Source organism: Linepithema humile, chromosome 6 (genome assembly GCF_040581485.1).
Source record: "Linepithema humile isolate Giens D197 chromosome 6, Lhum_UNIL_v1.0, whole genome shotgun sequence".
Taxonomy (NCBI): Eukaryota; Metazoa; Arthropoda; class Insecta; order Hymenoptera; family Formicidae; genus Linepithema; species Linepithema humile.
The window spans coordinates 9500319-9512722 of record NC_090133.1 but is presented as its reverse complement, the minus strand read 5'-3'; the positions used below and the strand labels follow the sequence as shown (position 1 = coordinate 9512722).

The following is a 12404-nucleotide window of genomic DNA, read 5'->3' as shown; positions in this document are numbered from 1 at the left end:
TAATAAATTTAAAAATAAAAAAAATATTTTTAATAAATTTTTTTAACTTTTAATGATCAAGGGAGAAGAACCTAACATTTATCGGATAGCGCCGCTCCTAACGCTCGGCAGCGCTGACCCTAGCGGCTGCCGCGCGCGTGGTAAGGAAAGAAAAGGAGGCGTATACCATAAGAATCGGCCGAAAAGATAAAATAATTCCGAGCCCTGATCTAATGTATTGATCCTAAAGTGCTAGAGTTCAGAAAATTAATAAATAGATATTTGTATTCTCTTTTATCATGTATCTATTTTTTTTTATAATAAAAAATAGATAGATAAGCTTTACCCAATCTACGTCACCATGCTGAATCTATAACGCCGAAACAATAAAAATAGCTTAAATAATTAATCTTTCTGTCGAATTCGTCAGTTTACTTTCGATATATTCTCTTTTTTACAAAAACATTTTCTCGTAGCTATTATCTCTTATATTGTTTCTTGGGACAAATATGGTTCCGGCAAAAATGTCTTTTTTTTCCTGTAGTAGGTTGATGAAGAAGATATGGGGCGGGAGGGAGGGGGGGGGGGGTACATGGCAAAATCGGCACATGCCTACATGTAAAATTTTTATTACGTGAGCCAGAATCCCTTGCAAGCCCGTAAGAAGGAATGAGAGAGCGAGAGTCGAGCTCTTCCCGATCATCGACCCTCCGTACCGGGTCCAGACTATCACGGCGACTGCGAAGTACGATACGTCAATAATACGATATAGCACAAGGACACCTGTTTGCCTTGACCAGCGTGCACAGCGGCAAGCGTGCCGTCGTTACAATCAGGACATAATTGCAAAGTTTACACTAGCTGCGTGTGACATAGGTACGGAAAATTCGCTTTATATCTCTCATTCCGACATTTAACACATTTATGTCAATTCCTAGCAGTGATGCAAGATCGAGCATCCTGCATCAAGCACATGAAGGGAAGAGCCCCTACCATGGCGGCACCACACAAGCGAGCATCGTTGACGTCACGTGTCCGTGTGCGCTCGCCGTTCCAATAGCGTATGAGTCGTAGGAGTCGTGAGGGCTCTTCCCCTCATGTGGTGCTTGATGCAGGATGCTCGATCTTGCATCACTGATTCCTAGACTTCCAGAATCGATAAGAAAGTCTCGATCAATATGTCGGTGAAGATTATCGTAATTAAAAGTGATCAATCATGTAACCGATTACGTATTCTCGAAGTAATTAATTATTTTATTTATAGAAAATATCAGCGAGTTAAGTTACATTAACTGAGAATGTGTAGCAACTTGATACAATAATAAATTAAACTCATAGTTCTCGCAAATGCGCATTTAATGTATCCGAGAAAGAAATATGTATCTATTTTGCAAAATTATACTACTCAGTCTCGCGACAACGCATTATACAGAACTTGCCGTCACATAATGTCATTGCGGAATGTCCTACTTCTTGATCGCCACGCGCCGTTTAATTTGCACGATTATCTGAGGCTAATACGCTGAAAAGTCAGTTCAACGCGTGCGGGATAGCTCCAATTATTGCGGAGAGCCGCACGACGACGACAACGACGACGATGAGGCAACATACGCCATCGTCCGCTTTTATCTACGCCCGCGCCTATTGCGTCTGACTATTCTTCTCTTTATTAGCCTTCTCTCTTCTCCCTACGTTTCGCGCTCTTTTGCCTTTCACCCGTGGCCACCCTCTTCCACCGCCTCCTTTTCTGTGTCTCTCCTCTCTCTTTTTTCGCTCTTTCTTTCTCTCTTTCTAGTTCCGCTCTCGGTAGTTTGATACATCCCTGCGGATCATTCGAGGGGAACTCTCACGCCCTTCCATCTAACCAATCATCCACTTTATAGCCCTTCTCTGTTTTCCTATTGCCGCCGTTGCCACCACCACCGCTGCCGCCTACTGTCGTCGATGGAGTCTGATGCCGAGTGAAATCGCGCACACGACACAGTTCCAGGAATAGCGGCGATCGCTATACATCAGCAGCAATACCCCAGTAACAGTACCCAAGTGCACCCACTTGCCAGCCGGTAGCTGATTGTGGCGGCAGCGATACGCACTCCAGTACAAGTGGTGCGACCACCTGTGCGATTTTCTACCGGCGGAAAATCAGATTGCTGCATCGGATATGTATGTATATATCAGAGAAAATCAGAGCGATTGCTGCATCGGATATGTATGTACATATACAGGGTGTCCCATTTAACTTGAGACAACTAAATATTTTGAAAAATAAGCATTGTACGAAAAAATGTCCCAAATAAACTTTTAATATTATCAAGGAGGACGTCTGCCTGTGTAAAAATTAATCCGCCCCCACCGCCCCTTGGGGGTGGGGCGGGTGACAACTTTAAAATTTTAAATGGGAACCCCCATTTTTTATTGCAGATTCGGATTCCTTGGAAAAAAATACGTAAGTTTTGTCTGAGACATTTTTTCGAATCGTGATAGATGGCGCTGTAATCAGTGAAAATTAGTTTTTGCCATTTTCTTTCACCATCGGGGTGCTTTATTTTGGTGAATCCCCTCGCCTCTCACTATTCAATTACAATAAATGCTCGAAATAATGACCTTCTATTTCGATGCATTTATTAACTCGAGCTTGGAATGCTTTTACACATGTAGAAAGTGTATCTGGCGTTATTTGTGCGCAAGCATATCTAATACGTTCCACCATGTTTTCTCGAGTATTTGGTACTTCTGTATACACTTTTTCTTTAAGGTAACATAAAATTATTTCAACTTTCAAAATTATTTCAAAATTATTTCAACTTTCTCCTCTAAAGATAAACAATCCATTATTTATTTGCTGAAATAAAGAACGCGTCCGTAAAAAAACAAGTAACTAGCGTACTAAAATTATGAGGCATCTACATATGTAGTAAATTTCTGAAATACTGATAATACTGAAAAGGAAAAACAAAATAAATGAAAGAAATTAAGTCAGAACAATTCTTCAATAACTGGATTCTTTAAATTTCAAGTCAAGTAAATTTCAGTAATACGTACGCTAGCTACTTGTTTTTTACGGACGCGTTCTTTATTTCAGCAAATAAATAATGGATTATTTATCTTTAAAGGAGAAAGTTGAAATAATTTTGAAATAATTTTGAAAGTTGAAATAATTTTATGTTACCTTAAAGAAAAAGTGTATACAGAAGTACCAAATACTCGAGAAAACATGGTGGAACGTATTAGATATGCTTGCGCACAAATAACGCCAGATACACTTTCTACATGTGTACAAGCATTCCAAGCTCAAGTTAATAAATGCATCGAAATGGAAAGTCATCATTTCGAGCATTTATTGTAATTAAATAGTGAGAGGCAAGGGGACTCACCGAAATAAAGCATCCCGATAATGAGAGAAAATGGCAAAAACTAATTTTCACTGATTACAGCGCCATCTATCACGATTCGAAAAAATGTCTCGGACAAAACTTGCGTATTTTTTTTCAAGGAATCCGAATCTGCAATAAAAAATGGGGGTTCCCATTAAAAATTTCAAAGTTGCCACCTACCCCACCCCCAAGAGGCAATAGGGGCGGGTTAATTTTTACACAGGCAGACGTCCCCCTTGATAATATTAAAAGTTTATTTGGGACATTTTTTCGTACAATGCTTATTTTTCGAAATATTTAGTTGTCTCAAGTTAAATGGGACACCCTGTATATATATATATATATATATATATATATATATATATGTGTATATATATACAGCGTGTGTCAAAAGTTCCGGGACGGCTGGATAATTTGAAAAATACGCATCACAGAGGAAAATGACCTCGACAAAAGTTGTAGGATTTTTCTCGGGCAATCCGATGGTGACCTTAGATTTGGCCTTGCCCGTGACCTTCAAGGTCATTTCATGGTCAAATCAAATTTTTTAAATAGAAACCTCTATTTTTTATTCCAAAATCTAATAGCTGGGTCAAGAACTTTTCAAACATTATAATGAAGTTATTTTTTATTAAGTACTTTTCGAGTTATGAGGCTTGAAAGTTACAGCATTTTGACATAAAATACAAAATATGTTGTAAAACATTCAATTTTCGGAAATCTTACCTTAATATTTTTATGCACAAAATAATGAGACGAATCAATTAGTATAAAAAAAACACATTGGTTTTTAAAAAAAGTATGCAGTTGCATGTTGCAAATTACATATTTTTTCTTGAAAGCAACTATGTGTTTTCTTTATACCAATTGATTTGTCTCATTATTTTGTGCATAAAAGTATTAAGGTAAGATTTCCGAAAATTGAATGTTTTACAAGATATTTTGTATTTTATGTCAAAATGCTGTAAAAAGGCTTTCAAGCCTCATAACTCGAAAAATACTTAATGAAAAATAACTTCGTTATAGTGTTTTGAAAAGCTCTTGACACCAGCTATTAAATTTTGGAATCAAAAATAAAGGTTTCTATTTAAAAAATTTGATTTGACCTTGAAATGACCTTGAAGATCACGGACAAGACCAAATCTAAGGTCACCATTGGATTGCCCGAGAAAAATCCTACAACTTTTGTCGAGGTCATTTTCCTCTGTGATGCGTATATTTCAAATTATTTAGCCGTCTCGGAACTTTTGACACACGCTGTATATATACATATATATGCAGGGTGTCTGGCAATAATCGCCCCACCGGTCATATACAGGTAGAGGAGGTCAAATCGAGTAGAAAAGTCCTTTACCATTTTTTGATTTTTGTAATAAGTACTAAGTAATTAACGAAAAAAGATTGGTGAATCCGTGCAAGTAAAGCGCGCGCAGCGAGAAGTACATCCCACTGCTATGCGATCACTAGGCGCGCGATGAAGCGTTGGGAGGAGCGCTCTACAAATGACAATGGCAACATACGAGCGGCGCGTAACGCTAGATCCTTGTGTCCTAGTAATCGCGTAGCAGTGGGACGTCCTTCTCACCGCGCGCGCTTTACTCGCGCGGATTCGCCGATCTTTTTTCGTTAATTACTCAGTACTTATTATGAAAATTAAAAAATGGTAAAGGACTTTTCTACTCGATTTGACCTCCTCTACCTGTATATGACCGGTGGGGCGATTATTGCCAGACACCCTGTATATATATATATATACATACATATTTTTCAGCTGTTCTATAAATTTGCAATTATTATTAACAATAAGTATAATTTTATGTTACGCAAATACAGCATAAAAAACTTTTATGTACGTTTAGTTTCTCTAAAAAGATAAAATTTTTCACATTTAATAAAAGTTAGCACTATCACAGTTTGATTTTCTGAAATTCAGATTATTAGTACAATTTCAGTGGTTATAATTTAATTTTAAGAGAATTACTAATTACTTTAATATTAAATAGGTTACTTTAATATTTATAATAGGTTATGTGTACTTTTTAAATTTCCCACCATTATCAACTTACCCGATTCTCGCACTGCCCTGCACTGCTTGTTCTTGCTCAAAACCAAGTGCAACAAATACCGTGAACTGTTGCACTGAATTCTGTTGCACTACAATGAAGAACGGATTGGTGCCATGGAGGACCTGGAGAGAGCATAAGGTGATTAGACAATGCCATAGACATAGGAAATATAGGGACGGAGTGTAAAGCTCACTTGCGTGGTCAGGGGGGGAAGCCAGAGGGACGGGGGGCCGTCATATTTGTGTGCCCACTTCTTATTGGTTACAATTCTGCGCATGCTCAGTACCTCTTATTATAAAAGTATAAAAATTGCATAGGTTGAAATTGTGTTAATTTATTAAGAAATAAATAATATTAAAGATATGTTGTTTTTGCAAATAAATACAAATTTTGTGTGTAACAATTTTTATTGGCCTTTGAACAATATAAGTTTATTAAAAAATTGGCGTTGACTATTTGAATTGTCGCAAGTATTTAATGCAAAGCACCGCAATTGTTCATTATACTGTTTAGATAAAGGCTGAGTATTCTTTTTCTTCATTAGTCGTTTAAAAAGTTCACCATTAGACCCATCTAATGTATGTAAAATATCAGCTTGTTCTTCATTTAATAAATGTTGTTTTTTCAAAGTATTCAATACATCCTTCAATTTGGCATTTTCATTAGCGCTACGTCGCAAATTTTGTTGTAAGTTTTTTATTTGTTTTGCGTATTCTTCTTTCAGAAATTTAATTCTTTGTCTCAATCTGCGTTTTTCTGGAGAGTTTAAATCAAATCAAACGAAACCATCCGAAACCGTTGCCTTGTCTGCTTGAGATGTTGAAGATTGAGCTAAAAACATAATAATATTAATAATAACATCTACAATGATTTTGCTACATTAAAGTTAAATCGCTTTTTTTCTATTAATATCTTACTTAATAATTTAAAAATAAAATGTTAATAAAAACTTATTATTATTACGTATACAGTCATTTGTAATTGATCTTAACGTTTCATGCATTAAATTCTTTGAATTACCTGGTTCAAGAATGGATAATGACACTTTTTCGATTTTTTTAAAATTTTCTCTTGTAGATCAATAGCAGAAAATTTCTGTGTTACTATTGAGAGGTTTAAAGGCAATGTTGTTCCAGAGTTTCTCTAGAATATATAAACATAAACAAAAAATAAATAATTTTAATTGAGACATATTCTACATGAAAATTAAGAGAAATATTAGACATTATTTATTTACATTTGGTAATGCATTTGGTCGTAATCGGTTTATCGAAGTAGATGTTCTGTCAAAATACTTTTCATCAAAATGAGCTGAACAAATGCGTGCTTTTGTTGGAATAGATGTTAAATTAATATTTAATATTTCCAACCACAAAAACTGCGTATTATAGAATTTTTTGGAAAACTATAGAAAACAACTGTGATTAAACTATCACACAAACACATACATTATTCTTTCAATAAAATAATATATTTTATTACTTGTGGAATGTAATTTTTAAACGATTCTTCTTATCAATATCTTTTTTCCAGTTTCGATAATCCGATCTATTTTTGCATAAAGGTACAAAGCACAACACCATTTTCGCACAATGCACGATTACGTTTTTCTTTATAGCTTAATCTTTACTGCACACTGCACTGCACTGATAACTTTCTTTACTTTAGATCTGTTTTTTATAGCTGAACTGGCTGCACTAGTTCAGAGTTTATCTTTCTCCTTCCAATGTAGAGGGAAAAAGATAAACTCTGAACTAGTACAGCCAGTTCAGCTATAAAGAACAAACCTTTTGCTGCACACTGCACAGATAATATCCTGACATCTTACAACGCTTGTGCGCAGGGATACGATATTTCCTACCGGGCTCCCGGCTTCCGAGCCCCACACAAGCGTAAAGCGCGTACATGTGCTGCGCAAAGCGTTCCGCGCAGCACATGTACACGCTTCTCGCTTGTGTGGCGCTCGGAAGCCGGGAGCCCGGTAGAAAACATCGCATCACTGCTTGTGCAAAACAACCAAGATCTATAGAGAGAAGGTTACCTCACGCGCAAAGAGGGACGAGCGGCAAGAGGGACAAATGCTGAGCGGGGCGAGCGGCAAGAGGGGCAATGATGATCTCATCGGCAAACAGAAGCTATCTCAGACATCTACTGTTTGTCGATGAGATCATCATGCTCCCCCCTTACTTCATCGTCCCTCGCCCACAACCGGTTTTCCTGAGGTAACCTTCTCTCTATAGATCTTGCGGACACAGATGTCTATACTAGTACTAGATCGCTAACTTCGTCAAAAGAGCTGAGGCCGGCAGGATTTCCGGTTTCGGCCATGACACCCTCAACAAAATGGCGACAATGCGTGTGTATGTGTATATCTGTACGTGCGTATGCACATGCGATACTCGGCGTGGTGATACAAATTGATAATATTGGGCGGTATTCATAGTCCGTTCTTATATTCAAAATTGTCTTAAGCACGGACTTATATTCGCTCTCTTCGTCACACATGGATTGTGTCTGACGAAGAGAGCGAATATAAGTTCGTGCTTAAGACGATCTTGAATATAAGAACGGACTATGGCCGGTATTCATAGTCCGTTCTTATATTTAAGATTGTCTTAAGTTTTGTCTTAAAATGCTACGAATCAATCAAAAAGCCATATTAATATCTTAAGACGACGATGACGACGACTTAAGACGATCTTAAATATAAGAAATGACTATGAATACCGGCCATTGGGCGCGTTCAGCAGAACAAATCGCTTGGTAGCAATTGAACATGATTGGCTCTTACTTTTAGAACCAACAAATCAACGTTAAGTGTTGACTAGACGACAATTCAGCAGTTGTTCTGCTGAACGCAGCCATTGTAAAAATTCTTGAAAGATGCCGAGCAGTTGTTAAGCAGTTGTTGAGCAGTTGTTGAGCAGTTGTTGAGCAGTTGTTGAGCGGCCATTTTGTTGTAGGGTGTCATGGCCGAAACCGGAAATCCTGCCAGCCTCAGTTTTTCCATACGTCAAAGCCTAAAGTTAGCGATCTAGTACTAGTATAGACATCTGTGCTTGCGGAACAACAGCGAGTAAGAAATGGGCACAGTATCATGGTGGATTTACCTCCGCTCCCTCCCGCACTGGCTTCCCCCCCGCATTGATATACTCCGTCCCTATATTTTCTATGTCTATGGGCAATGCTTGGTAGATGGTAACGGATGTGACGAAATACAGGCCACTTTTCGCACAGATTTAACGCATGGTGCGCTACCGTCGAGCAGAAAAACTAAGGCACTATCATAGATATATTACATATAGATAGAGCTTTGTACCATTTTTGCTATAATGCAACACCTGCCAAGATGACGGTTTTTCCTCCTTCGCGCATGCGCATTCGTATATTTATCTCGGCGGATACAGCACTTTTACATAAAATTAGGTTATATCCTTGGCTGTCATGGATAAATACTTCTGTTTTCTGAAGATAAATGCGTGATTGCACATGCGCGAGGGAGGAAAAGATAATTTTATCTTGGCAGGCGTAAAATTCACAAAGCTCTATCTATATGTAATATATCTATGGGCACTATAAACGTGAATATTTTCACGTCTGCTCACGTCTCCGCCATTTTTGTTCCATTCCCCCACTCCTTGCCCTCTGTCGCTGAGCTGAGAAGTTTATGATGATTAGGTTATGGCTTCTAAGCTGCTCGAACTAGAGCACTAAAGATGTAGGTATTCTCACGTCTGCTCACGTCTGCTCACGTCTCCGCCATTTTTGTTCCATTTCCCCACTCCTTGCCCTCTCGCCTCTGTCGCTGAGCTGAGAAGTTTATGATGATTAGGTTATGGTTTCTAAGCTGCTCAAACTCTGTGTTTACGTGTATTTTGATTATCCAACTGTGAACAAAAAAAAGATACAAAATGCTTTGTGCTGCCGCGTTGCGGTCAATTGTACCAATAGAACAGAAAAAGGTGTTGGAGTATTTGCATTTCCTGTGGATGATGTTTGTCGACAGCAATGGATACGTAATCTCCGCAGAGAGTCTTGGACACCAATCAAATCATCGCGCCTCTGTGAAGTAAGTTTATTCTCTTAAATTTCCAATTTACGTAGCTTTTTCTGTTTGTTTAGAATCATGGATTGTTTTTTTAAGTGTAGTTTAGATTTGTCACCGTTTGAAATTACATAAATATGAATAACTGTAATTAATAAGGACATTTATCTTATAAGCAGTTTTCTTATTTCAGAAACATTTTGAAAAATTACAGTTTGAGACTGGTCGAGCAGATAATTGGTGAAAATTAAAACCAAACGCCATACCAACACTTTTCGATATACCTGATCCACCTGCAATGAATAAAAATGAAACAGATGAACCAAATACAAATGCCACTGCTGAGAAAGACGTAAATTTTTTCATTAATCTTATGTTTATATTTAATCACTCGTACGATGTGTACAAGAGTATTAGTCATGCCCATAAATATAATAATATTAAATAAATAAATAAATAAGCAAACAAATTAATATATCATTTCTTTTACCTTACTGTAATGTATCATAGAAACTTACGTCTTTCTCAGCAGTGGCATTTGTATTTGGTTCATCTGTTTCATTTTTATTCATTGCAGATGGATCAGGTATATCGAAAAGTGTTGGTATGGCGTTTGGTTTTAATTTTCGCCAATTATCTGCTCGACCAGTCTCAAAAAACTGTGATTCTTCAAAACGTTTTTGAAATAAAAAAACTGCTTATAAGATAAATGTCCTTATTGATTACAGTTATTCATATTTATGTAATTTCAAACGATGACAAATCTAAACTACACTTAAAAAAACGATCCATGATTCTAAACAAACAGAAAAAGCTACGTAAATTGGAAATTTAAGAGAATAAACTTACTTCACAGAAATACGATGATTTGGTTGGTGTTCAAGACTCTGCGGAGATTACGTATCCATTGTTGTTGACGAACATCATCCGCAAGAAACATAAATAATCGAGCGCCTTTTTCTGTTCTATTGGTACAATTGACCGCAACGCAGCAAGGCATTTTGTATCTATTTTTTTGTTCACAGTCGGATAATCAAAATACACGTAAACACAGACTTCAAGCAGCTTATAAACCATAACCTAATCATCATAAACTTCTCAGCTCAGCGACAGAGGCGAGAGGGCAAGAAGTGGGGGAATGGAACAAAAATGGCGGAGACGTAAGCAAACATGAGAATACCTACATCTTTAGCGCTCTAAAAAAACTAATATGGCTGCCTCCATGTATTGACACTTGATACAGTCTTGACACTTGACCACGGTGTAAGAATATAAGGTGGTTTCACGACCATTGTATTCTATCAAAAAATCTGTGATCACGGACTAAGGAATAGAGGGACCGAGTCTAAAGTCCTAGTTTAGGCGAGAGGGGATGGTAATTCAAGCGTGCGGGGGGGACTGCTTTACGCCATATTGATGTAGCGATTCTCACACAGAGATTCTGTGTCTGTGACATGGTTACACTCGTGTAGTGGTGCCACTAGACATAACGAGTGACAAGCATAAAGAGATTAGGCGGTTTTATTATTGTTGTACTATAAATTTTATAAAATACTTTAACTTTTATTACTCTGAGGCTCTGCATACAGTAGACAAAATATTAGAAATAGCAATAAACATTTAATATTAAAAAGAGAAATTATTTTACATCTAACAAGAGAATAAAATATATTAATTAGTTCCAATTCTTATTTCTTAATTCATGCATTAATTTTTTCTATTTTTTTTATTTTTAAAATAAATAATTCCAATTTCTTATTTCTAATATTTAATAATTATTCCTATTTCTATTTCCTATTTTGTTTATTGTGCGCAGGATCTGACTTTCATTTCTCACCATACGCAAATAGTGAATTCTATGTGTGGTGATTACTAAACGAATATGGCGGTCCCCCCCCTCCGCCGCAAACGTGCTCCCCCGGTACAACTTGTGCTCCGTCTCTCTATTCCTTAGTCCGTGTCTGTGATCAAGATGTCATAGTTAAGGCATGTCACACAAGATGTCGCGTTGGTGCAAGATCCCAAGTAAAAAAGAATAGAAGATATGGATAGATGTGGATAGAAAAGGATAGATGATGAATCTCTAAAGCACATCTATATATAATTTTAGTCCTAAATAATACAAATTTTTTAAAATAAAACTTTTAACATTGTGTATAAAAATATCAAAATATCCGAATCTTATCATAACACAACCCTGTACATACATCCGATATCAGAGAGAAACCTGAGAGGGGCCACGCTGCCATTTTTCGTACGACGCTTTTACTAGGGTTGCGTTCCGTTTTGCGCATAGCACGCATTGTTCGCATCGCTAATGCTTAGCGCATTGGCTGCGTTTCGTTTCATTATGCGCATGATACATGCTTTGAAACGGAACGATATTGAACGCATTATAGCGTTTTCGATTATACAGGATTTGAACGACCCAGGGTTGGTTAATGACGTCATTGCAACCTCTCCACCAATGAAAGACTTGCATTTATAGTAAAATAGTGATTGATCAACCCTGGGTCGTTCAAATCCTGTATAATCGAAAACGCTATTAGAAGCGGAAAATCAAAATGGATTCCACAATAAATTGCGCTATCAATGTGACAATGTTTTTAATTGATGAAATGAGTGACAGTAATAGTAGTGAATCATCAATGACTCTTCCATTATGACTCTTCCTATTTTGACACTTTTTACAATATCGCTATCAATCGCCATATGCAATTACGCAATCGCATGGAACGCATAAGCTGCTGCAACTCAAACTTGAGGTAGCTGATGCGTGTATTATGCGCTGCAGGTGGTGGGGATCTAGGGAATTCTAAGCTCTGTTCATGCGCGCATTGAGTGAAACGGAACGTTTTCTATGTAATTCGTGCGCATAATGTGCGAAACGGAACGCAACCTAGGCCGTACACTAGCGGCGTACATCCATTTTACAGCCTG

General features: G+C 37.3%; 1 protein-coding gene and 1 long non-coding RNA gene across 9 annotated transcripts in view; one reads left to right on the top strand and one right to left on the bottom strand.

Annotated features, from left to right (window-relative positions):
- The first annotated feature begins 1694 nt into the window (after positions 1 to 1694).
- LOC137000507 (rab effector Noc2-like) overlaps positions 1695 to 12404 on the top strand; it is a 103618-nt gene continuing 92908 nt past the window's right edge. For 4 of the 6 annotated variants that reach the window (XM_067357300.1, XM_067357299.1, XM_067357298.1 and 1 more), the window contains exon 1: positions 1709 to 2142. The gene's annotated coding sequence lies outside the window, so the exon portion shown is untranslated. Of the gene's footprint in view, positions 2143 to 2170; positions 2189 to 12404 lie in introns of those variants that run through there. The other 2 variants (XM_067357306.1, XM_067357302.1) reach the window with 2 other exon arrangements.
- LOC137000510 (uncharacterized) lies at positions 5764 to 10843 on the bottom strand. Of its 3 annotated transcripts, XR_010890760.1 has the most exons (4): positions 9152 to 10843; positions 7207 to 9075; positions 6440 to 6562; positions 5764 to 6250 (listed from the first exon to the last, which is right to left on the bottom strand). It is a non-coding gene; the product is annotated as an uncharacterized lncRNA (long non-coding RNA). The 3 variants fall into 3 exon arrangements; XR_010890759.1 differs by having other exon boundaries at positions 5771 to 6250; positions 7207 to 10843; XR_010890761.1 differs by lacking the exons at positions 7207 to 9075; positions 9152 to 10843 and adding an exon at positions 6657 to 7147 and having other exon boundaries at positions 5771 to 6250.